The following is a 26481-nucleotide window of genomic DNA, read 5'->3' on the forward strand; positions in this document are numbered from 1 at the left end:
TCAACTAAACCTCGCTGACCTTTACTTTAAAAAAATCTAGTTTATGGCCTAGTGCGGTGCCTCATGCCTGTAATCCCAGCACTTTAGGAGGCTGAGGCGGACAGATCACGAGGTCAGGAGTTAGAGACCAGCCTGACTAACATGGTGAAATCCGTGTCTACTAAAAATACAAAAATTTGCCAGGCATGGTGGCGTGCGCCTGTAATCCCAGTTACTCAGGAGGCTGAGGCAGGAGAATCGCTTGATCCTGGGAGATGGAGTCTGCAGTGAGCCAAGACTGTGCCACTGCACTCCAGCCTGGGCAACAGAGTGAGACTCCATCTCAAAAATAAAATAAAATAAAAATAAATAAATGAATAAAAGGAGTTTATAATTCTACTACATATTGGTAACCCAAATTAAAAGTACAGGTTACATAGAAAGTTGGGCCTTTTTACAACTCCTGATTGAGTGAATTGGATAGAAGTAGAACAGAAATCCACGAACTCAAGCTTTTTCATGCTTAGTGCACCCTAGAATCTGAAAACTTGGTAGCATTTCACCTTCTGTGGGAATGTCTGATACATTCCCACAGAAGACGTTCCTATAGAAGGCAGTAAAGCAGAAGAAGATTATACTCCTTTTAAAGGCATGAATGCTTGACTATCATTATTTCTCCTCCTAACCCCATTGCTCTCTCGGGCCCATTGGCATTTGATAGGCTGATATTTAAAATGAGGACTTGAATATCTCCTCTTGTCATCCACAGAAGGCTAATCTTGCTCTTAAACTTTCAATATCTTTTCTAAGACTCTTTAACATTTCAACTTCTTAGCCTGTCATCTTCCATTATTCTTTCTCACAAATGATTACCAAAATTCTCTAGCCTGATGGAGTCACTTTGTTCTTCAAGAGTAAAATAATTACACAAATGATCACTCCATTAATGATTTCTCTTCTTCCTAATATTGCCAGCAATTGTTGAGAACTTATGTTTCTTCTCAGCACCTTGATATGTGCATTCATATCTCCGCTAAATTATCAAGCTCTTTTTTTAAAACAGCCATGACTAATGACCCAAAATTTTAACAGGATCTTCCCGCTGCAGAAGACCCAGATAGTGATATAAAAGTAAAAATTGCAAAGGCAAATCTAAGTATGCATTATTTAAAGATTATTTGAATCATCAGTAAAGTACACTGAAGCATGTAATTTTCCAAGACGAGTTAGATATAAAAAGATTTAGTCAAAACATCCAATCCCTTTATTCACTTAAAATACATAGGAAAAGTGAGAAGTTTTAAGGCAAATGGAACTTGCAACTAAGTAAAATTAGCAGAGATCTGGTAAAATTATATCTAAACTAAAAACTAATAGAAGTTTTTGCATTTGTTCATTTGTAATTTTCTGTATTTGATGCAGGTAAAATAATTGAAAAGTATCAGGGCATGAATTTTTGATAAATATGTTGTAATGCAGAATTGTAAAGAAGGATGTAGAGAAGTAAAATTATTTAGAAAATAGGTAACACATTATGGTCTGTATCAGTAAGTATAAACTAAGTAGTTCTGCATAATTATGCCATCTATTCAAATTTTTAAAATATTTATTATAAAATTATAACAATGTTGTTTGGATCTTCAATAGGCTACAAGCTACTTACAGTTTACACTCACTCTTGAGGACATAAAAGTTAAGTTAACATAGTAATGAGAGGATTTTTAACTACAATGGAATGCCAGATGAAAAACGTACAAGAAAATATGGGAAAGTAGAAGAAGGTAAAACCAGAGCTATCGGGGAAGGGCGTACATTTGTAGTGTGGAAGAAGAACCACTTTCACTGAGATAAGGCATTAAGAGTGGAACTTAATGAACATTAATTGGAAAGCAAATTCCTGTATTTGAGTCACATCCAGGAAAAGATATACATTTGCTATGTATGGAAGTATGGGAATAGTTTGCAAGAGTGAAATTGTATGTATTAGAAAAGGGGCTTAACAAAATTGGTAAAGGTTGAAATAAATGGGAGAAATTAGAGGAAGTGACAGATATAACTGAAAATTGTGCATTTTTGAAAATCCAATTGGAAGGGAAACTTTGGGTTGTGGAACATGTTTCTTTAAAAATGAGATTTGATTCCTTGTAGTTAAAGAATTCTGGGTTGGAGTTTCACCAGTAAGTGTGGAAGAACTGGTCAAGGTCAGGATGGTACGGAGTAAAAACTTTATGGTATTGGCAAAATAAGGCAGAATGATATGTGTTATATCCTGGATAGACAAGAAAGGAAACAATAACTGGGAGACATATAGAAAGAAGAGACTGATTATTCATGACATTAGGGAAGAAATAGAATCAGTGGAAGAGAAATAGATCATTGTCAGAATATGGGATAGTAACATTTCAAGCTTCAGTAGTAGATAGTTTCACATATGCCTCTTTTCTTGAATTTTTACTCTCTTATTAAAGTTCTCAACTCCTTTCTGTATTCACTCTTTAACCCACTTCCATCTGCCAATAGAAGTATTGTAAAAAGAGAAGCATCATCCAATCCCTTTATCTGTCAAGAAGAACTTTCTGAGAATATGAGACAATATTTAAATGTTAAAAAATGAATTTTATATGGAACTGCTAAATATCTGTTTCTCAGGAGCTTGGTATTATAAGCACTAGTGATAGCCACATTATCACTTATTAGGATTAATAGATACGACCTCAATGAAATTAATTAAAATATGATAAAAAATATATAAAATCTTTTAAAACAAATTGATAATCTAGCAAGTAATACTTGAAAGGCAAAAAAATGGGATTGAGAGGCAGAAAGAGGATCAAAGGTGACTTTTACTTTGGGGAATTTTGTGAAACCCAGGGATTTGTCTTTGCAATGCACAAGGGACAGAAAGAAAAAAAAAATCCAGAGCTTGCCCAATGTTGAGAGTGCAAGAGGATATCCTCCATATTAAGCGCTGCAGTATATGGGGTAAACTAGAAATAAACTCTACCACCACACACACGTACACAAATCAGCAAGGGAAATTGCTTGCCTTAGACCTTGCCACAAAGTTAAATAAAAGAGAAAAAAAAATCATTTCCATGAGAACTTATCCACACTAGATAGTGCTCATATGTGTTTATAGATGAAATTTATACTCCCCCAAGACATTCCAAGCTGAAAATTTAGTTTAAAATGGTTTTGGGTGGTTGTACACTCAGGAGCAAAAGAAGAGTACCTCTCAAGAAAGCCACAGAAACTACTGTCTTCGAAGAAGCCCATAGACCCAATTTTAAAACTAGAAAGTAGCAGGCAAAATTCACCTAATATGCAGGGAAATGAATTCCCATGATGCAACAACAGAAACATGGACTTGAATTTTTGAAACATGATATACCACAAATTATACTCACTTTGTTCTTTTCATTTCTATAAAAAGATGATCTCATAGTTGACTCTGACACTCTCATTTTTGAATCCTTAAATCTGGGTTACATGTTAGCAGTTGCAAAAGGTTTTGGCCACATGTCCCATTTAGGGAACTAATTGTGCTTGATCCTAAACTTCCAGTGATATTTACAGATACTTTGCCGAGAAGCCTATCCCCAATGAGCTATCACATAGTTGAGAGAATAAATATTGATATGGTTTGGATCTATGTCTACACCCAAATCTCATGTTCCGTTGTAATCCCCATGTTGGACGTGGGGCCTGGTGAGAGGTGATTGGATCGTTAGGGCAGTTTCTTGTGAATGGTTTAGCACCATCTTCTCGATGCTGCCCTTGCAGTACTGAGTGAGTGCTCACGAGATCTATTTGTTTAAAAGTGTGCAGCACACCCCCATCTCTCTCTTGCTCCTGCCTCAGCCATAGGGAGTCTCTATTCCTCCTTTGCCTTCTGCCATGATGGCAAGTTTCCTGAGGCCTCCCTAGAAGCCAGGCAGATTCCAGGATCATGCTTCCTGTAAGCCTGCAGAAATGTGAGCCAATTAAACCTCTTTTTTTAAAAAAATAAATTACTCAGTCTCAGGTATTTTTTTGTAGCAATGTGAGAATGGCCTAATACAAATATAGACCCAGTAAAGTCAAAGTGAGCATTTTACCTAACAATACAGGTTCTTTACATTTAAAAAAATGTAAACGTATCTTTCTTTTCTAAGACTGCTCACATCCTCTTGCTTTCCTAGAACGTCTGAGTTAGGTTACTATAGTTTCCTTTTACTATAGGAAACACACTATAGTCAAAAAATCGAGTGAGTCCATCCCGCTGCTTTTCTTTCCATAAATAAAGTAGAATTCTAGTTCTGCCGAATATCTTAAGGTACTGTACTATCTGTCCCAACCCCACCGCCACCTCCCCCTCCCCGATCTTGCATTCTAGTATCTGTTCTTTCAAAGGACACCACTAGATCAATTACATACGTACTTTAGGCTCAATCCTTATAGCTTTTTGTTTTCTTTATCTCTTCCCCAGATCTGGTGCTAACGAAAATCTAAGATATTAACCAACAGAAAACTATAGTTTATCATTGGCATAGTGCTTTGGCCTGACAAATGATGAGTTTCTTATCCAGCATTCTTGGAAGCAATACAAGCATTTTTAATAATCTTTTTAAATTACAGCTTAGGCCTTACATAAGCTACATTTAGTAGCAGACACTTTTCATATCACTGAACCAGTGAAATTACATCTGCAATTTGATTCTCCCCAATAAGAGTTTCCAGTAATCATGCCCAACTATGTTCTCAATTTAGACCACTGGGATACAGAACAATATGTAACATGTCAGAATGTTTCTGCTTGTCACAGTGATGGAGCTCAGAGTAGAATAAGGGAGCAGCTTTTTAAACTTTAGGCGAAAAACAACCTTGTTCAAGCTTATACGTAAATATGAGGCAATTGTATTATTTCATTAGAAATGCATTTAAAAAACACATTTTCATTCAAAAAATGTGGTTAAGGGGATTGCCTTTTTTTTTGGTCAAATGTTGTCATGTGAGTAGAAAGGAGGAAGGAAACTCAGAAATTCCAATTCAGATGGCTTTAGTGCAGATAAAATCATTATCTCAAAATTCCAGGATCAGGTATAATTTTAGTTCTGAAGATTGCATGCCCATATGATAGAATGAGAATTCAAATCACTGGCTGATTTGGGTTGATAAGTCTTCAAGCTAGAATGCTGCCTATTCTTACTACAGAATGTAAGTACTGCCTCATGGTTATGACTGGTGATGGCTAATAAAATGCCAAAAGCCACCTCAATATGGGTCTTACACAGAAGGTGAGTATTAACTAATTCCTGGGGAGAAATGTTCTGTGCCTGAAAGTTACATATTTTTAGGTTATGACTTTTGATGACAAAAACCACAATTACTTTTGCACCAATTTAATATCAAATATCCATCCTTAATTATTGTGTCATTACAGTAATGGCTTCATTGACCGAGTTAGTCTAACCCAGGAAGAGAATAATTCTGCTTTTTCTGCCATTCTGGGCTTTCATAGTTTTCAGAGTGCTGCACAGAGCCCCAGAGTAATTAAGAGGTGCTTCAGGGGCTGCTTAAGAATAAAATAGCCCGTGAAGAAGGTGAAGCTCCCACCCTCTGCATCCTACCCTTTGTGTCCACACAACATTTTTTCTATCTGATTCATCTGTGCAAGATGTGTTTGAAAAAATTTTCTTAATTACAAAAATAGAAAAAAATGTGAAAGCCACTGTTCTAAATAAGTGATATTTTGGTATAAATTATTTAGATGATCACAATTGTGCAGATCTCATTTTACACATAAATGAGAAGCTTGGAAAGTTTTGCACATAAATGACAAGTTTTGTCTAAAACCATAACAACCAAACAAAACAGCATTGTTATTGTCCCTGAGCTGCCAAAGATGACCTACTGTGCCTAGTGGGAACATGTTGTAGGCATATGTGCAAATACCTCATACCATGCAACTAAGATAATGGGAGTCTGCACATACAGGAATGCATAATAGCAAATTTTGCGCTAATGTCTGTAAATGTGTCAGAAGTGCCGGTTGAGTTTGATGAAGCTTATTGATTGCTGTCTTCTGGTCAAGGACGATGACACAGAGAATTTTTAAATTTTCACTTCTTGGTTTTATCAAAGGTACAGATAGATTTGTAGGTACTCTCTGAGTGAATTTAGCATATGAGCACGGTCGGTCTCTTGCAACTGAGAATGAGACATACTGTGTAAGAATTTGTCTGAATCTTTCCCAAGCTGTTGTCCAGATTTCATGGGATCTTGGAAGGCATATGCTCCCAAATCAACTTGATGTTCTTGATTGCTAATGTTTGCTTTATGGCCTTAACACTAAACATGTGTATACACATGTGACCACTTTACAGCCTAATGTCTCTGCATTTGTGCCGACTGTCTAACGGCACTTAATTCACCTAAAGGGATCTTTCCCGTGAGACGGGTCTTTTCATTTTCTCAATTTTGAGATAATGGAATTTGAATAAGTTGCATTCGTAGATTTAAGAGACCACTTTTCATTCCAAGGATCTTTTGAGGACAGGAAGAGTACAATATTCAACCTTCACTGATACACGTTAATGAAGAAAATCTCTCAAAGGTTATTTAACTTATCTCGCATATGGCTATTTACAGTAATTATTTACTCCTATAAAACTACCAGCAATGATTCATGTTCTGTGCAATACTACAGAGCAAAATATTTTAAATTAAATAGTGTTACACTGTAAAACTGTTTCACATTTTAAAATATTTTTATTTTTAGAATATTTTTTAAACAATTAAATGGCACTTGCTTTTCAGTTCACCTCCCCATCTTTTCCCATTTCTCCTTTGACTAATAATATTAAAAACCTTTTTGCTATGAAGAAAATATGTAAATATTGAACTATATATTTTTATTTTTTTCTTTTTAGAATTAATATGTTTCTTTTGTACAGGATTAAAAATAAAAGTAAATTGTTGTACTTCACTTCTTTGATAGCTTTGACCTTGAAATCAACTTCAGACTTTTCTGGTAACATGGAAATACATGAGAATCATATAAAATTGTTATCTTAGTCAGTGACAAATGTTTACCTAAAAGATCAAAGTATATTTTCCTATAATAAAATAGTGTTTTGTCTTGAAGGAAGAAAAATTAGAGATGTAAAATCAGTTGATTTCTATTTGTTCTGTAAGTTTCCCAGAAGAATTCAAAACTTAATGTGCATTTTAAATGCTTTACAGATACTGAAGGATTCTTAGATCCCTTTATCTAAGCCCCACCACAGTCATTTTCATCATTTTTTTTCTATTCTTTCTCAGCACACACACACACAAAAAAGCTTAAATGGTTTTCTGTTTCTTCTTCTTGGTTTCTCTCAATTGCAAATATTTATAATGACCTCATATTACCTATTTTACCTTTGATTATACAAAATCTGATTATTATTCCTTCTTCAGATGTAAGTGAATTGCATCTATTTAAACACACCCAATGATTTTATCTGTTGAGTACAGGAATCTTCAATGTTAAGTTCTGAATAAATTTCATACCAAATTAACCTAATTTTACTCTTGTCTCTGAGATCAAATCAACTATAAGAGTATTCATTTCACTGAAAGCAGCATAAAGGGAAGATGCAATATGTTGTAGTGCATTTATTGTATCCATGTGGACATAATCTAAGTCTTTACTGAGAAATAAGGCTCATCAGATAATTTGTCAAATTATCTCTTTCTGATCTTGCATCATTATTTAGATGCTGCTAATTAGGTAAGAAAACATGGTGTGCAAACCTTTACATTTTGTTTCTTAAACTTATACTCATTCATTTGTTCATTGATTAATTGAGTATCATATGTGTGACACACTGGACAAGACTCTGGAGATATGTGGGTTATGTTTTCTACTCTTTTGGAATGAAGCATATACTCCTGGTACCATCATTTATTAGTTATGTGACCAGATCTTTGATCATTTAAATTTTCTCTGCCTCAGTTTCCTCATCTATAACATGTGAGTCATAATTTTGTCTAAAACATCATTTTGGTAGTTGAGAAAATCAAATTACTTAATATACAGACGTGCTTGTGATTTGTATTGGGCAGTAGAATGTTAGCTTCTAATAGTAGTACATGTTGAGCATCCCTAATTTGAAAATCCAAAATCTAACATACTCCAAAATCCAAAACTTTCTGAGTGCCAACATAATGCTCACAAGTGGAAAATTTTACCCCTGACCTTAAGTGATGGGTAAAGGTACACAACACACAGTTCATTCAATGTCCACAAGAGAAAAAAATACCCTTGCGGCCCCCTTCAGCTGCAAAATTTCTTTTCTGCATATACCCAGATTCCCCCATGTAGGCAAGCCCCAAAAGCTCATAAAATGGTACAAGTCCAAGTTGGACGCACCAATAACACGCTCCCCATTATACCCCCCACTTGGGGCCAAGACCTACATGCATTAGTCATAGTTTTTTTGCTTATTAACTTCTCTGTGATGTAAAGATGTTGTTGAAAATGTCAAAAAGGCCTGCAGATATCCCTATAACAAAAAGAGGAAGAACTTATGTTTATCTATAGCACAGAAAGTCAAGTAATTGCAACTGGACAGTGGTGTAAGTGTGAAACGTCTTACAGAAGAGTATGGTGTTGGAATGACCACTGTATATGACCTGAGGAAACAGAAAGATAAACTGTTGAAGTTCTGTGCTGAAACTGATGAGCAGAAGTTAATGAAAAATAGGGAAATGCTGCATTAAGCTAAAAAATGGAGATCTTGATCATGTATTGAAAGAGTGGATCCATCAGTGTCACAATGAGCATATGCCACTTAATTATATGCTGATCATGAAATAAGATCTATCATGATAAACTGAAGGGAACTGTGAATATTCAACAGGCTGGTTGCAGAAAATTAAGAACATAGAATTAAATTTTTAAAGATTTGTGATGATAAAGCCTCAGCTGATCACATAGCAGTGGAGAAATTCTTTGATGAGTGTGCCAAGGTCATCACTAATGAAAATCTGTTGCCAGAACAAGTTTATAATGCTGATGAAGCACAACTGCTTTGGTGTTATTGCCCTAGAAAAACATTGACTACAACTGATGAGATAGCCCCTACAGAAATTTAAAATGCCAAGAACAGAATAATTGTTCCGAGAAGTGTCAATGCAGCAGGAAAGCATGAGTGTAAACTTGCCATGATAGGCAAAATCATGAGTCATGACTATTTCCAAACAGTGACTTTTTTTTTTACCAGTCCATTATTATGCTAACAGAAAAACATGGATCACCAGGGACATCTTTTCTGACTGATTTCACAAATATTTTGTACCAGCAGCTCAAGCTTACTGCAGGGAAGCTGAACTGGATGATGACTAAAAGATTTTGTTACTCCTTGACAACTGTTCTGTTCATCCTCCAGCTGAAATTCTCATAAAAATAATGTTTATGCTATGTACTTTCCCCCAAATGCATTTCATTAAGTCATCCATGTGACCAGGATTTCCTATTGTGAATATTGCTGCAATGAACATGGGCATGCAAATGTCTCTTTGAGATACTTTTGTGGGAACACCATTAAATTTTAAAACTGCTCATTAAAGGAAAGAACAAAGTGAAAAGGCAACCTGTAAAATGGGAAAATATTCGCAAATTATATTTCTGATAAGAGCTTAATATCTAGAATAAATAGAAGCTCCTACAACTCAGCAACAACAAAAAATGTCCCAATTAAAAAAAAAGAAAAGAATTTGAATAGATGTTTAGATATTTCTCCAGTGAAGATGTCCAAATGGCCGGTAAGCATATGAAAAAATATTCAGCATCACGAATCATTAGGAAAATGCAAATATAAACCACAATGAGACATCATCTCATTAAGATGGCCACTATCCACTCCACACCCACACCCCCACCCCCCCGAAAAAAGAGAGAAACAGAGAGAGAGAGAGAAGAAGAAGAAGAAAATAACAAGTCTGAAGACATGGAGAAATTGAAAATTGGATCTCTGTGGTGCATTGTTGGTGGGGTTGTACGTTGTTATAAATCCTACGGAAAACATCATGGAAGTTCTCCAAAAAGTTAAAAACAGAACTACCATGCGATCTATGCATTTCCTTTCTGTGTTGCAGTTTTAAGTAAAATGGGTATATAGATTTCACTTGGAGGTGATATTTAAGCAGCAACTTGAGGCCCGTAAAGGAATTACCTATGAAGTTATCTGGGGAAAGAGTGTTTCAGCAGAAAGAACAGCTAGCTAGATGCTAAGAGAAGTGCCTCTGGTATATGAAAATTTGCTAGGAGATCAGAGTGGCTAGACAGACTTACAGGGTAAGAGTAATAGTAGGTGAGTTATGAAAAGAAACAGACAATGAAGGGTGATGTTAAGGCAGATAACGGATGTCCCTTTGAGGCTTGTGTATGATACAAAAGGTTTTAGATAGCTTCTGTGTCATCTGTGACAGTTGTATCAGATACCTTAAATGAATGTTTTCTCGAGGGTTTTCAGAAATGCAGATACAGGAATACGATTCCTCGTGAGGACTCAACTCCTAATCTCAACTTCCTTTTTGTTTGATGATGTGGTACTTTCCTAGACTCCATTCTAGGTGTTACCAAAAAATGCAATAATTGTACTTTAATATCTTTATAAACTCCTAAAATTTTCTGAAAATTAATATATTCTACTCTAAGGGCTTCAGATAAGAGATTAGGGGCCCAGTGTGGTGGCTCATGCCTGTAATCCCAGCACTTTGGGATGCTGAGGCAGGGGGATCACATGAGGTCAGGGGTTTGAGACCAGTCTGGCGAACATGGAGAAACTCTGCCTCTTTGGAAAATACAAAAATTAGTCGGGCATGGTGGCGCACACCTATAATCCCAGCTACTCGGGAGGCTGAGGCAGGAGAATCACTTAAGCCCAGGAGAGCTGAGATTTGCCACTGAGATACAGCAAGACCCTGTCTCAAAAAAAAAAAAAAAAAAAAAAAAGGAGATTAGGGATCTGTAGTATGAATTCTGAAGTATTTTTCTCACTCCTTCTCTGGGATTGAAATGAAATTCGACAAGTAAGTTTACCTCTCAAACTTTATTTTCTAAGAATCTCAGTTTAGATACACATTTTTAAACTTGTTTTTGGATATAAACTACATTAATTTAAAACATAAAACCAACTTAAATTTCTAACATATATGATATTATAAAATCTTCTGTACATAATGATTACATTACTCAATATCAATTCCTGCCATACCCAGTTTTATCTCACTCAAGGGCAAAAATTTATGCACCACTCAGTTATTGACCAAGTGAGAAACTGTATTAGGAAACTTGCCCTCTTCAGTGGCTGATCCTAGTTGTGTTTCTGGAGGTCAGACTAGAGCTAGAATCAATAATAGGTGCATATCTCTGCAGTGTCTGTCCTGTGTTCCACCTTCTTTTGAAGAATTTATGACTGCCCTTCTCCCTTGGTTCCCTAGGCACGTATTCCAGGACCCCTATCAGACCCCTATCTGTCTATTAGGGCTGGATCCCTGTTCTGAATTACATCCAGTCCTTCTGGGAGCCTGAACCCTTTCCCAGGGTCTGCAAGTTCCCTTGCCTTCAAGACATGGACCCTTCTCTACATAGTCTAGCTGGAATCTTTCTCTAAGAAGACTTCTGGGAATTGTGCTGTCAACTACCATGTTAATAATTTTACTTTTGCCCAGGGCTCCACTCTGGTGCTCTCTGACCTGCTTAGATCTCCTTGGAGATGTATACAAACTCATGTTTCATTCAAGAGCTTGATGGTCAATATTGACTGTCAACTTGAGTGGATTGAGGGATGCAAACATTTGAGTCAGTGGACTGGAGAAGCGACCCACCTTCAGTGTGGGTAAGCACCATCTAATCAGCTGCCAGCACAGCTAGGATAAAAGCAGGCAGAGGAATGTGGAAGGACTAGACTGGCTAAGTCTTCTGGCGTCCATCTTTCTCCCATGCAGGATGCTTCCTGTGGTCAAACATTGGACTTAAAGTTCTTCAGCTTTTGGAGTCTTGGACCTATACCAGTGCTTTGCCAGGGGCTCTTGGGCCTTTGGTCAGACTGAAGACTGCACTGTCAGCTTCCCTACTTTTGAGGTTTTGGAACTCAGACTGGCTTCCTTGCTCTCCTCAGCTTGCAGATGGCCTACTGTGGGACTTCACCTTGTGATCACGTGAGTCAATACTCCTTAACAAACTCCCTTGCATACGTACATCTATCATATTAGTCCTGTCTCTCTAGAGAACCCTAACTCAAGAGCTGATAACTAATCACAAAGTAAGAGAATTCCTTGCATTCTAAGCTTTCCCTATTCCTAGTTTTCTTCCTTTCTCCCATCCTTTGGAGAATCAGCATGCTATTGCCCTAAAGTAACATGTTTTGATTCACACACATTTTCAAACAAGATCTGGGAGTTAAAGATTTAAAGCCTCTCACACAATTTATATATTTTTTTCTGTTTAAGTAAGTATTTCTAAATCTCAAATGCAAATAATGTTTCTTCTACCAGAATAACTTAACATATGAGACAAAGTGATCCAATAAAAGTTAAAAAAATAGGATTTGACTGACAGACCTCATGTTGTTTTAGGGTACATTTTATAGTGTCCATTTTATAGTGTCATATTACCAGAAGGTTAAACTTGACGTCTATTTCTTTAACCTATGTTGTCATTTAAAATATTTATCAATTTTGAAGAGAAAGTATGAAACAACTTAACTAAATACATTGTCAAGCTTCAGTTATGGCAATGATGAAGTCATTTCATGTGAGGATGATAGAGTAGCCAAACTGAATAAAATGAATTTCAAGATTGATCATATTTTTCACAAAACTTTTTCTGCTGTTGTCCTAATGTGCACTTAAGATCTCAGAGAAACATGGTTTTCAAACTGATTTTTCTACCATGAAACTTAGTTGGCCATCCTAATCAGAATATAGTTAAAATCTCACTAGAATTGTTAGCAATTACTATTGAGGACATTATTGCTAGTTTTTAATTTAAGTGAGTGTGTGGGGATTGGCTGGCCTGTATCTGGGACCATACCCATTTAAGAATGTGTCACCAAAACACTTGAAAATGCTCAGTAGAACTTTTCTAAATTATTGGTTGACAAATAAATAGGAAATAGTCAAGACTTGCTGAACACTGCATGCCAAGCACAATCTTTCTAATTAGCATTTAATAGTTATAAAAAAGAAAACTGTCACATAGATATATTAATTTAATAAATATAACATCTCTAGCAAGGATTAATGGAATAGAAACTTGAATTTAGGTTTCTGGAGACAGGATACTACAGTGACGCTTATGGATTTTGGAATCTGATTAGGTTATCTCAAACCTACCATTAGTTACAATCGTGTAAAAGTAAATCAGAGAAATTAGTATCTGTATCACATGATCGTTAGAAAATTAAATATATGAAATAAGAATTCAATAAATGATTTATGAAACCTTTTATTGATTTATCAGTCAGGTTCTTGGTTCTTAACTATTCTACTTACTCTGTGATCCAATGATAAAATTGTTATATGAGGCACTTTTTATAGTCATAATTGTCCATGAAAATATGTGCAAGTTAGTAAACAGTGCATGTGTAAAATCATACAACATGTGGCTACATATCAGATACGGTGTAGATACATCCTATACATCCTATTTCAATGCCAATCCAACCTTATTGTGCAATCATCAATACATTTATTTATGCCTGCTCTTGTGTCCTAGCACTAGTCAGTTTCTCGCTGCTCATTTTCCTCACTGTGCATCCTTTCTTTACTCTCTATACAACATCCCATATATTTTGCACAACAGAAGGTATGTTAAAACGAATGTTCATCAAATACTTTCATGTATATTTTAGCTGCTGTTATTCTTAATAATAATTCTTATATATACTCTTACTAATAATTCTTAATTATCCAGATTCATGCAATAAAAAAGAAAACTGTGTTCTCCAAAATGCCTGATGTCTGTGAAAATTCTGCCTGTGCAAGCTATTCATGTTGTGTTACACTGATACAAAGAAAGGGTTTTAGAACTTTATCTGGCTTTTGGCAGGGGAGAAAAATATCACTTCTGAACTGCTTTTGACTTGGTAAATTTCCCACACTGTTGAGATGTATGGAAACTCATCTGACTATGGAAAGCTGTATTGAATGATCTGTAGTATTTTGGATTTTACTTCCATTGTGTGGGCTACATTTATGCCTGCCCAAATAGAGCTTCCCATTGACCAGAAATATAAACCAAACACAGCATGAGGAAAATTAATGAATTACTTATTTTTGTAAACTATTATTTAGGAATATGCACAAATAAATTAATTAGAAAATTTCATCTCTAATCTGTACCTAGAACTTTATGTCTGGGTAATTTAAAAGAATAATTGGTATAAAAAATTAAGAACTCCATATACAATTAAGGTCTACAAGAGAATATAAAAAAAGCAACTCTTCTTTATTTTCTCTCAATTACATGAACAAAATAAAATTAATCATATGAGGATTAAAGTTTCTCATATCATGTATAAAAACTTGAGAAAAGTCTTTGATCTAATATTAACAATTTTCCAGCGTGAATCAAGCACTTTTTTAAAGGGCTTTTATTAACATGAGCTAAAGTTCTAATGACTATGGAATTTGACTACAGCTGCACAAAAACAAGTCCAAAATGCGTCTTCTAAAATAGATGTTTGTGTTCCGTAATTTTTCAGTTCCATCAGACACAAGCACCTTTCAACTAATAAATAAATTGACATTTTCCCTTTTACTATACTAAAATGAAATTCAGAGATAAAAATAAACCTTTATGAATCTTATGGCATGGTCACTCTAAAATGTTTAATTGATTAGATGCTTTCACCGGTTTACAGTGAATATATATTTTATTTAAGTTAAAATGCCTAGAAGTTAGTCTTCATGGAAACAAAGGAAAATGAAAAGCAAAGGTAGGTGGGCATTGAAACATAAACATTTATTAGGATAAGTAATAATAAATTAGACTTACTTGTCTATGATGAGAAAAAGGGTAAAATAAAAAAAGGCCATGCCAAAATGACATATTATTGACTACAAAATTGAAAAAATTAAGGTGTGAAATACCTAGCTCATGTTGTCAACAAAGGTGTTAACATGTTAAATTGAATACATACCATAAATTGCATATAGATACAGACATAGGTATAAATGTATAGAGACATATAATAAATCAGCAACATTATTCCCAGCTTATTTACTGTTAGTACTGTGGCCTCAAAATTATGCACTTACTGATTGACTAGATATGATGTGCTGAATGAATAAATTCTAATGCTTAGTAGGATCAATAAAATACTTTTATTAGAATTAATCTTTCATCTACATACTGATTTTTCTCCTAAATTGTTAGCCTCTTTGTGAAAGTTTCTGAAAATTTTGTTTTCAGTAATATAATAATTAGATATATAGACACCTAGAATTGAGATAAGTTTTGTCCACAGAATATTTATAATTTGTGTGTTCTATGAAGAAATTATTTGATATGCAGGAGTGTTCTATGCACTGCCTCTGTGGCCTTTACTCACTAAATACTAGAAGTTTCTTCCCAATCAGTAAAAGTGCAAAAATTACAAGTCACAAAAACTAGGTTTTTTTAAAAAAAAAGGTGACAGAAAAGTTTGTTCAGAAATTGTCAACTCTGTCCTAGTACTACACCTTTCCTTTCTTTAGTCAACAGTCTGATTTCATAACAATCTTCCTTTACTCCATTTCTTTTCCTCAGTACGTTCTAGTCTTTTCCTTAACCAGGGCTCAATGTCTTTGCTCCCAAAGACCTTTGCCAAGTTAGCTGCAGGGTTGTCTCCTATTATTCAATCAGATGCCATCTTAAATTCACTTCCTAATAGAGGCTTTCCTTGGAAAGCCTGTTATCAGTAGCCACCTCACCTCGACCATGTCATTACTCCCCCATCATGTCACTACTCAACTTATTCTGTTTAATTTCTTTTGCAGCATCTACATTATTTACATCATTTTGTTCCTCCCTCACTGGAATGTAAGCCCAAGAGGGCATGGACCATCCCTATATTGTTCAGCACTGTCTCCTCAGTGCCTAGAAGAATGCCTGGCACACAGTAAGTACAAAGATAGGGACCTGAGTGTATGAGTTCATCTTTTATTCTTCTCTAGAACACATAATCACCAAGTCCTTTCACAGCTGACCACCACATTCAGGGGCTCTGGTGTCGTGAACTGCTGTTCAGCTTTCATATAGACACAACGAAAAGCTACATGTGTGGGGATGGAGGTCTTGTCACAACCTCCAAATTTATTTTAAAGAATAGTGTTGACATTCATTTCAAATTCACTTCCTTCACTCTTCAAATGTTTGCCTTATATCTCATTAAAATTACTTTAAATTATTTGGATATTTTTCCTAAAAATGTTTATATGGATGAAATCATTAAAAATGTGATTGATTGCTGTGACTTCATCACATTTTTACTTAATACTGGTTCTTTTTAATCTTGTTTTAGTATTAAATAATTTCCCCCAAATAAAATAGAAACGTGATCATTCCTGGTAGTGGACCTGATGTTATCAGATGAGTTTTCCTCTCCAGATGCCATGGTTTTATGTACTGTAAATGATCTTCTCATTACCAGATGGTATGAGAAAGAAACTGCTTCAGGGAGGTAGATGCTATAGAAGTCTGTACATTGAGTAGCAATTAAAAAAAAGCAAATCTTTGTAAACTAGCCAGCAAAGCATCTTAACACAGCAGTGAGTATTGGGGAATGCAAACAGTGAACTCTCCATCTGACCAGATGTGGACATTCCTAATGGATGATAAGTTTAATTAACCAACAAAATGTTTTCAATTTAAAGCTTAAAGTGGTGATTATAATGTTTGTGTTCTTTGCCTAGATAGTACAGCTGAAGCAGAGATACCAAAAAAGCAAATTAGTTTGCAAACCAAATATTTATCAGACTAGCTCTTAATCTAGGCTATTTTTTATTGTTCTAAAACTTAAGATATGGAGGATGTAGAAGAATTACATGAAAATTGAGACAATTGCTGAAATACATGCTGATAACATTTTGCTTTTACTCTACACCTAATTCAAATCATGATTTTAACTGCAGTGGTTCTAAGTATAATTGTATTTTTTGAGTTAAGGATTTTACTTTAATCATCATTCCATTTTATATATTTCTCATTTTAGAGTTGGTTCATTTGCTTGTTTTCCGGGTACATGTGATTATTTAATACATTTATACAATTGGTAAAGAAAAAAATCTATGTACTTAGGCTATCCATCACATTAAACATTTATCTTTTGTCTGTGCTGGAAACATCTGAATTATTCTCTTGTAGCTATTTTTAAATATACAATAGATTATTGTAAACTATAGTCAACCTACTGATCTATCAAACACTAGGTATTATTTCTTCTATTAAACTGTGTATTTTTACTTATTATCAACTTCCCTTTATTTCCTGTCCCCTCTACAATTCTTGTCCTCTGGCAACTGTCATTCTACTCTCTTATCTATCTCCATAAAATCATTTTTTTAGCTCCCACATATGAGTGAGAGCGTGCCATATTTGTCTTTCTGTGCTTGGATTATTTTACTTAATATAAGGACCTCCAGGTCAATCCATTGGCTGCAAATAACAGGATTTTATTCTTTTAATGGCCCAATAATATTCCACTGTGTATATATACCACATTTTCTTTCTATTCATCCACTGATGGGCGCTTAGGTTGATTTCATATCTTGGCTGTTGTGAATAAATGGTGCTGCAATAAACATGGGAGCCAGATATCTTTTAAATACATTGATTTCTTTTCTTTGTGATATATCCTCAGTAGTGAAATAACTGGATTATATGGTAGTTCTATTTTTAGTTTTTGAGGACCTGCCATACTGTTCTCCACAGTGGCTGTACTTATTTACATTTCCACAACAGTGTACAAGGATTCTCCTTTCTCCACATCCTCACTGGCATCTATGGTTTCCTTTAGGATAAAAGGCATTCCAACTAGGGTGAGATGATAGCCAATTGTGCTTTTGATTTGCATTTCTCTGATGATTAGTGATGTTGAGCATTTTTTCATATACTTGTTTGCCATTTGTATGTCTTCTTTTGAGAAACGTCTATTCAGATCATTTGACCATGTTTTAAATGGATTATTTGGCTTTTTGCTATTGTTAACACTCCTTGTATATTCTAGCATCAATTCCTTGTCATATGGGTAGTTTCCAAGTATTTTCTCCCATTCTGTGGGTTGTCTCTTCATTTTGCTGATTGTTTTCTTGTAGAAGAGGCATCTATTGCATAACTACTTTTCAAGATGATCGGTCCCAAATATTTACCCCCTCCTGATTTAGGACATGTACACTTGAATGCTCAACTATTAATGTCAACTTAGCATATGTAAAACTAAACTAAATTCAACTTCATCTTTTTTTCTAGACTAGATTCTGTTGCTCATTACTTTCTTCTATCATTGTCATAGAGAAAAAACTTGAAAAAGACAGTCACTCTCTGACTCCTATGCTCCCCATCCTTATATTTTGCTTGTCATCAGCAGGCTTATCATTCTTTTTATCATATATTTTTCATGTATTTATTATGTTTTCTACTCCTAAGCACCTGGTTCGACCTCATTGAAATATCTCTGAACTGCAGAATGAACTTCGGGCTTTTAATTTTTTAATCTAGAGGAAGTATACTGTTGGCCTAAATCTGATAGTCCTTATTGTCATAGCATTATTATCTTCAAGGACAAAAAAGTCTTATTTTTTCCCTCTGAATTGAGTCAAAACTCACTGAGATGATTAGGATTCACCTTTATTCATCTTTATCCATTTAAACTCACTTCCAGAAAACCTCAGTGTGGATTAGTATCCAACTAGGAGGGCTTACATTTTTACTCCCCTCTTCCTTTTTTTAAGCTCCTAAAGATTAAGAAATGCAGTTTAATATATTTCATAGCACTTAAACATTTAACAGATAAATAATTATAAATAAATTACAGTGCTTTTTGTAAAGTTTTGTTCCTGTTTTTCAAATGCTAGCAGTAGTAGTGAATATATTGAGTTAATTAAAAGCATACAGTAACTTTAATCATCATTCAGTTGGTAGTCTGCATTCAAAATTTAAATATTCAAAATTATTATTTATTAATTCTCTATTATGTATCAGGCAGTATTCTAGTCAGTAGGAATATAGAAGTAAACAAAACATGGCAAGTTGTTGTATCTTAGTATTGCTGTCTACTCTGAGTCCTCATGTCATAATCCAACCCTTGAAATAGGTTGTTAATCATATATGTGTGTGTATAATATGTGTGTATATAATTATATAACCATATCATATAATCATGTAATATAATTATCATATTATCATATAATTCTATATACATATACACGTGTATAAATATAATTATAATGTATAATTATACATATTACATTATATAATATAATTGTATTACATATTGTATATATGTTGTATATATGTGATGTATATTACACACACACACACACACACACACACACACTTGTTTTGAAAAGATTCAAGACAATTAGAAGACCCACAGGAAAGATTTTTATCTAAATATTGTTATGGCTCTTGCTTGATGTTAATTAATAAATTTTCCATCTTTTAAAATATATATTTTACATAAAACATATGTGTATACACACTCATATATACACACACATACATTTTTCTTAATTCTATAACAAAGAAACTGACAAAGGAGCTTTTCTGGTCCACCCCATCGTTTATACTGACCGTGCATACTTCATTCAGCAGCTCAGCAGTGTGTCATGAAAGATCCTCAGCTGTCACTTCATTTTCTTATGTTAAAATTAATCTGCAAACCCAGACCCCGTATCTTAGATAATCGTGGTCTGAAGCTGTTTTCTTTACCTGGTTTTAATGTAAGTATTCAGTGTTAAATTCTTTTTTACATAAATGGCTATACAATTTTACTGTAATTTCTATATCATAACAATGTAAACACAGGCATTTGTACTTCACTTTCTCACCAGTGCATGTTACTTTTCATATTCTCATTACAATCCACCAGTCTTTATAAAGTTGTCATAGAAATTAAAATATTATGCAATGACTACCTTGAATAATGATCACGAATGACAATTCTGAAAATATGCTACGAAAAGATGACAATGAATTCAGAGACTGGAATGCAAAGTGCTCTAGATGGGCACATAATACATGAATTTGGATCTATATCAATATTAAATTTTATTTGAAATCTCTGAATTTATTATGGAAAAAGATATCATATTTATTCAATTAACTTGTTTGAGAGATATTCTTCCTTATCAGTATCTTCTTAATTAGAACAAAATCAAATACTCACAGTACTCATTCTAATCATTGTGGAATCTTCCTACATTTTTAAACTCAAACTGCCTCGATTCTGATCCAATTTTCTTCTGGGTATACATTTTAGGGCCTGTAATCCTACAAATATCATTTCCTCTGGTCGCTTAATTTGAATGTGAACTTATTTGAAATTTTAAAATTTCAATTTATAAAATATATTTTATTTTTCCTTCTTTCCGACTCTAAGTACCTTATGTGGTACACGCGAAATTAATTCCAGCTCTGTCGTCAAAGCAGAGTCAATGTCTGCATACTGTCCAGACTAATCTTGGCTCCTAAGAGGGCAAGGGATTTAGAAAATCAATTAAAATACTAAAATGATTAATTTTATTCTTTAGAAGAAAATTATTGTGCTCTCCATTAACTGGATATACCTTTTACAATTAAGTATACAGAAGAGTATAAATGATTACAAATACTATATTTCCTTATCCAAGGTAAACTTTTCATAAAGTTAGTATGTTTTAATCGTAGATATTTTTGACATAAATGTGAACATTAATAATGTTAGTATACGTGATGAGCCTATACAGTGCTATTTGGGACCCACGTATTCTCCTGAGGAAAAAAAAATTAAGACAATTGGGAGCCCCCAGGAAAGATTTTTATATCTAATTATTGTTATGACTCTTGCTTGATGTTAATTATTAAATTTGCAATCTTCGAAAATATTTCTGAATATGATCAATTTTCATTTTAAGTTATTGCCATAAGTAAAAATTCATTGATACTATTACATAGGCTAGGATACTAAAACACAAACAAATGTTTTAATGTAAAGTGAGCTTATAGTCTAATTTGAAAAGCAGAATATGTATTAAAAAAAGAAGAAAAATCACCAAGAGAACTATTTCTCATGTCAATGATTATTTTTTAAGAAGTGATAGAGATATTCCTAGAACAAATGTATTAGTGGTTCAGTTGCACAGGAAGGGAAGGCCTCATTCGATTTTGAAGTGAGCCTTGAAGGAACAGTTATCCTTAGATTAAAAAGAGAGGGGGGGAATTTTAGGCAGTAGAATGTTTAAACGGTGGAAACTGATATGTATAATAGCTCGAAATGGGATTGAACATTATTTATTTATTTGAAATGATTTGCCTTTTAACAAGTTTGGATATATGTTTTAAAAATATTAAAAATATGAATTGAACATCTCAAATTTTTCTCAGGTTGGTCTCATTTCATCAAATCAGTTTCCACACATGTGGTTAGGTTTATCTGTGACATTAAAGTAGAAACTTAAAGATATTTTTAAAAGGAACTGTTATTGTCATTTTGAGGTAGAAAAATCCTTTGAATTTGAAGGGAACAAAAATGAAAAGAATATTTAACTGCTAAGGTTGAGATCAAGGTGTTAGTATCTTCGTTTTCAACTCTACCTTTTCTCTTTATTGTCATCATACTGTGTTCCAGTCTCTTCTCTTTTCAATCAAGCTTTTTGTAAGCTCTGCGAACATAAAAAATGTTGATAGAAGTCATGAGTCTACACAATATTGTAATGTGGGATCCATGTACTCATCAAATACAAATAATTCAAAAAAATTAAATTCCCATGCTGATTTTCAATCTAGAGGGTCAATTCTGATGCTATGCCTAAAAAATATGCTATAATCAAACAGTTAAAATCAGAAACAAGATTGCAAATTGTTCTTGGATTGCACAGTATTATATAGTTAGGACTTAAAATACATATTATTTTTGTGTTCAGAATGTATGCTGTAAAATATATAATCGCTATCATACAAGCTCCAGTATATTAACTTTTTCAGGCCCTTGGACCTAAGTTTCAGAACAGTAGTGGATAGCTGCTGAAAAGAAATACGTGCTAACAAAATTAAAGCAACATTTGTATATAGAGCAAATTTAAAATAAAACGATGATAAATAAAATTTGGGGGGGATGATGAAATGTTCTAAAATTAGTGATAATTGTTGCATAACTAAATACACCAAAAGCTGATAAATTGTATACCTTAAAAGCATGACTTTTATATTAGTCAGGGTTCTCTAGCAGGACAGGCCTAAAAGAATAGATATAAATATGAAAGGGACTTTATTAAGGAGTATTGACTCACATGATCACAAGGTGAAGTCACACAATAGGCCATCTACAAGCTGAGGAGAGCAAGGAAGCCAGTCTGAGTCCCAAAACCTCAAAAGTAGGGAAGCCAATAGTGCAGCCTTCAGTGTGTGGCCAAAGGTCCAAGAGACCCTGGCAAACCATTGGTATAGATCCAGGATCCAAAAGCTGAAGAACTCGGAGTCCGATGTTAAAGGGCAGGAAGCATCTAGCACAGGAGAAAGATGGAGGCCAGAAGACTCAGTTAGTCTACTTCTTCCATATTCCTCTGCCTACTTTTATTCTAGCTGTGCTGGCAGCTGATTAGATGGTGTCCACCCAGATTGAGGGTGGGTCTGCCTCTCCCAGCCCACTGACTCAAATGTTAATCTCCTTTGGCAACACTCTCACAGACACACCCAAGACCAATACTTTGCATCCTTTAATCCAATCGAGTTGACAGTCAATATTAACCATCACAACTTTTATGATGTATACATTTTATCTCAAGAAAGCTGTTATACAGAAGAAGAACAGTACCAATAACAACAGCCAGAAGCAGTAGCACAGTATATCCAGTTTCTGGTTAAATTTAGTTGATGGGACCTAAAAAAATTACACAACAGTTCTAGTGGTCCAACTGTGATGCAATACTTACCATTCTGGTACCTTTTTTCTCCTCTTTATCATGTTGTAATCCCTAAAGTAAAATGATTTTGTTAGGTTGATTGGTTACTATCTGAAATGTCTTGCTTTATCCACTAATTCCTGCACTTTGTTGCAGAATTAGTTTAATGTATACACTTAATTTAAAATATATATTCACTTTATGCAAAAAAAAAAAATTCCATGGGGGTGCTTCCCTCGAAAAAAAAAATGTGACTAGCAGACAATTTGAGACTATCACTTCTTCAGCACAGGGGACATTTCTGCCTCAACATATAACTCTAAAGTACTCTCTCTTAAGGTAATATAATTATTCATATACAATCAAATATGTACTTTATCTTTCTACATGAGGGATGGCAAATAAAATAGCAGGTCTTGATTGCTGCTTCCAAATATTTATTACAGAATAGTTGTACCAGGCTGACACCTCCATGAAGAACAAGGAGAAAATCCATCTAAAATAAAATTAAAAATATATGTTTAAAAACACTGAAACACTATCAGGTTAACTAGCACATGAGAAGCAAAATATTAGGAAAGAGGAACTGTAAAGATATGAGCCAATACTCACCAATACTGATTTTTCTTTATATGTCCTTTTTCTAGGTATAGGTTAGAGGTTGAAAATAATGGCAAATTATATGATAAAACACTACTTCTACTTCATGGAGATATCAGCAGTACCTATGACAGTGTCAGGTGACTAGAAAAATAGAAATTAAATATATGAAGTTCCAGGATCTTAATAAAAAAAAATTCAGAGTACTAAACCAAATATTTTTCCACAAATACGTTTGCAAATGTCTAAACTCCAATGCACAGGAAGCTAACAGCCATGTAGCAAGTTACTAAAAAGCAATGCTGATAAGCTGTACCATTGACCTGAGGAGATTTGGTAGGAGTTCAGATTCCTGAAAGCAGAAGACACAGGTAAAGACCATAGATTCTCACCTGGAATCCCTCCAAGGCTATGCCTTTGGAGAACAACAAGAGGCAATGCATTCTTTCTAATATTTAAGCCTAGCCTTACTAAAAATGCAAACCAATTTAGCTCATTTCCTGATTAGTTTTAGGCTAACAGTCCCATTCTGTCTTCCTAAAAAATAAAAAAAGGAATAAATTCTCCGTGGAAGAAAAGAAATCATAGACAGCCTCTACAATTTTTTTATGTAGATCGTATTGCTTTTAGTTACTGAAAAGGGAAAAGAAAAAATTGAAAAATAGAAACAGACCCATAGATGACACAGCTCTTAGATGAATCAGGAAAGAACTATGAAATTGCTATGAATAATATATTCAGGAAATAAAAGAACATAAGAAAAAATAAGTGAAAATATGTTTATTTTCACCAGAAATATGGAGGTTTTATTTTATCATAGTCAATAGGAAATCTAGAACTGAAATATAAAAGCTGAAAGTAAGAATTCAATAGATGAATTTAACAGCAGATTAGACAAAGTAGAAGATGGGATTAGTGAACTAGAAGAAAGGTTAATAGATAATATTCAGCCTGAAGCAAAGAGAAAAAAAGTGTGAAAAAAAGATCACAATAGAAACATTACACTGTAAAAATAAATTTAACAGTTTTATGAAGAGAGAGGAGAGAAAAGGAGCAGAAATAGTAAAGATATGCTGAGAAATGTCAAAGACTAATAAAGACATCGAGTTAGAATTTTGAAAGTTCTGTGGACACCAAACAAGGTGACTGACTGAAAAGGATGCTTCATCAATGAACATAATCATAAAACTGACCACCAAAATTATATGTGTGTGTGTGTGACAGTGTGTGGGTGTCTGTATGAGAAAAAGACGTATCACATCAAAGAACCTAATTTGAGACTGAGGATTTACTTTACAATAGAAGATTTGAAAGCCGGGAAACAAACAAGTGCACTTTAAATGCTGGAAAAAAATTCATTCCTAATTCAGAATTTTTTACCAAATGCAAATATAATTCAAAAACAACTCTAAAATAACATTCTTTTCAGATAAAACAAAACTAATAAAATTTTTCGCCAGCCAACTTGCTTTAAAAGAAATACTAAATAAAATTATTTAGGCAAAATGGAAAAGATCCTATTCCTAAACATAGAAATGCATGAAGAAATGAAGAATGAGGATAAATACAAACATATATAAATGTATGTTACCCACCAAAATCAGTGATAAAACTATCTTGGGTATTAGAATATATACAGTATTATAATACATAAAAACAAAATAAAGGCAGGGGATAAATAGAATTATATAAAATATCCTAAGGTGTTAGTACACGCTAGGATTTGATAATATAGTTGATCCTTGAGCTACATAGGTTTCAGCTGCATAGGCCCACTCATAAACAGCTTTTAAAATAAGTATATTGGGAAATTTTCTGGAGATTCATGAAAAATTGAAAAAGCTAGCAGATGAACCACATAGCCTAGAAATATCAAAAAAATTAAGAAAATGTTAGGTATTCATGAATGCATAAAATGTTTGTGGATAATAGTCAATTTTATCACTTACTACCATAAAATACATGAATCTATTCTAAAAAGTTAAAATTTATCAAAACATATGCATGCAAATACAGACCATATATAGCGTCATTCACAGTTGAGAGAAATGTAAGCAAATGAAAAGATGCAGTATTAAACCATAACTCCATACAATTTACTGTGGTACACATTTTACTACTGTTGTAATTTTATAGTCACTTCCTGTTGCTATTGCACTGAACTCAACTGTTAGGAGTATCTGCTTGCCTGCCATGAAAAATCATCCCTGCATGAGCAGTTTATCTCTTCAGTAAATGTGTATTGCAGTAAAAGGTGATCTCCTGTGGTTCTCACGTATTTTTCATCATGTTTAGTGCAATAGCATAAACCTTGAGCAATACCAGAAGACCCATACAAAGTACCACCAGTGACACTGGAAGTGCCCACAAGAAGTAAAGACAATCCATGACATTGAAAGAAAAAGTCAAGGCTGGGAGTGGTGGCTCATACCTATAATCTCAGCACTTTGGGAGGCCAAGTCAGGAAGTTCACTTGAGCTCAGGAGTTCAAGACCAGCCTGGGCAACATAGGGAGGCCTTGTCTCTACAAAAATAATAACAATAATGATAAAATATTAGCTGGGTGCAGTGCCTGGCACCTGTAGTCCCACCTACTAAGGAGGCTAAGATGAGAGGAGGTCAGGGTTGTGGTGAACTATGATTGCAACACTGCACTCCAGCCTGGGCAACAGAACAGGGCCCTGTCTAAAAAGAAAGAGAGAAAGAATGGCAAAACCCTGTCTCTACTAAAAATACAAAAATTAGCCTGGCATGGTGGTGCGTGCCTATAATCCTAGCTACTAGGGAGGC

General features: G+C 34.2%; 1 long non-coding RNA gene across 1 annotated transcript in view; it reads right to left on the reverse strand.

Moving 5' to 3' along the window:
* LOC129533176 (uncharacterized) overlaps positions 1-26481 on the reverse strand; it is an 80092-nt gene that overhangs the window by 20739 nt on the left and 32872 nt on the right. Inside the window, exons 2-4 of the long non-coding RNA XR_010133252.1 lie at positions 22480-22692; positions 20595-21852; positions 19784-19921 (exon numbers count right to left, since the gene is read on the reverse strand). This is a non-coding gene — a long non-coding RNA (uncharacterized lncRNA). The remainder of the gene's footprint in view (positions 1-19783; positions 19922-20594; positions 21853-22479; positions 22693-26481) is intronic.

The sequence above is a fragment of the Gorilla gorilla genome, chromosome 3, assembly GCF_029281585.2.
Source record: "Gorilla gorilla gorilla isolate KB3781 chromosome 3, NHGRI_mGorGor1-v2.1_pri, whole genome shotgun sequence".
NCBI lineage: Eukaryota > Metazoa > Chordata > Mammalia > Primates > Hominidae > Gorilla > Gorilla gorilla.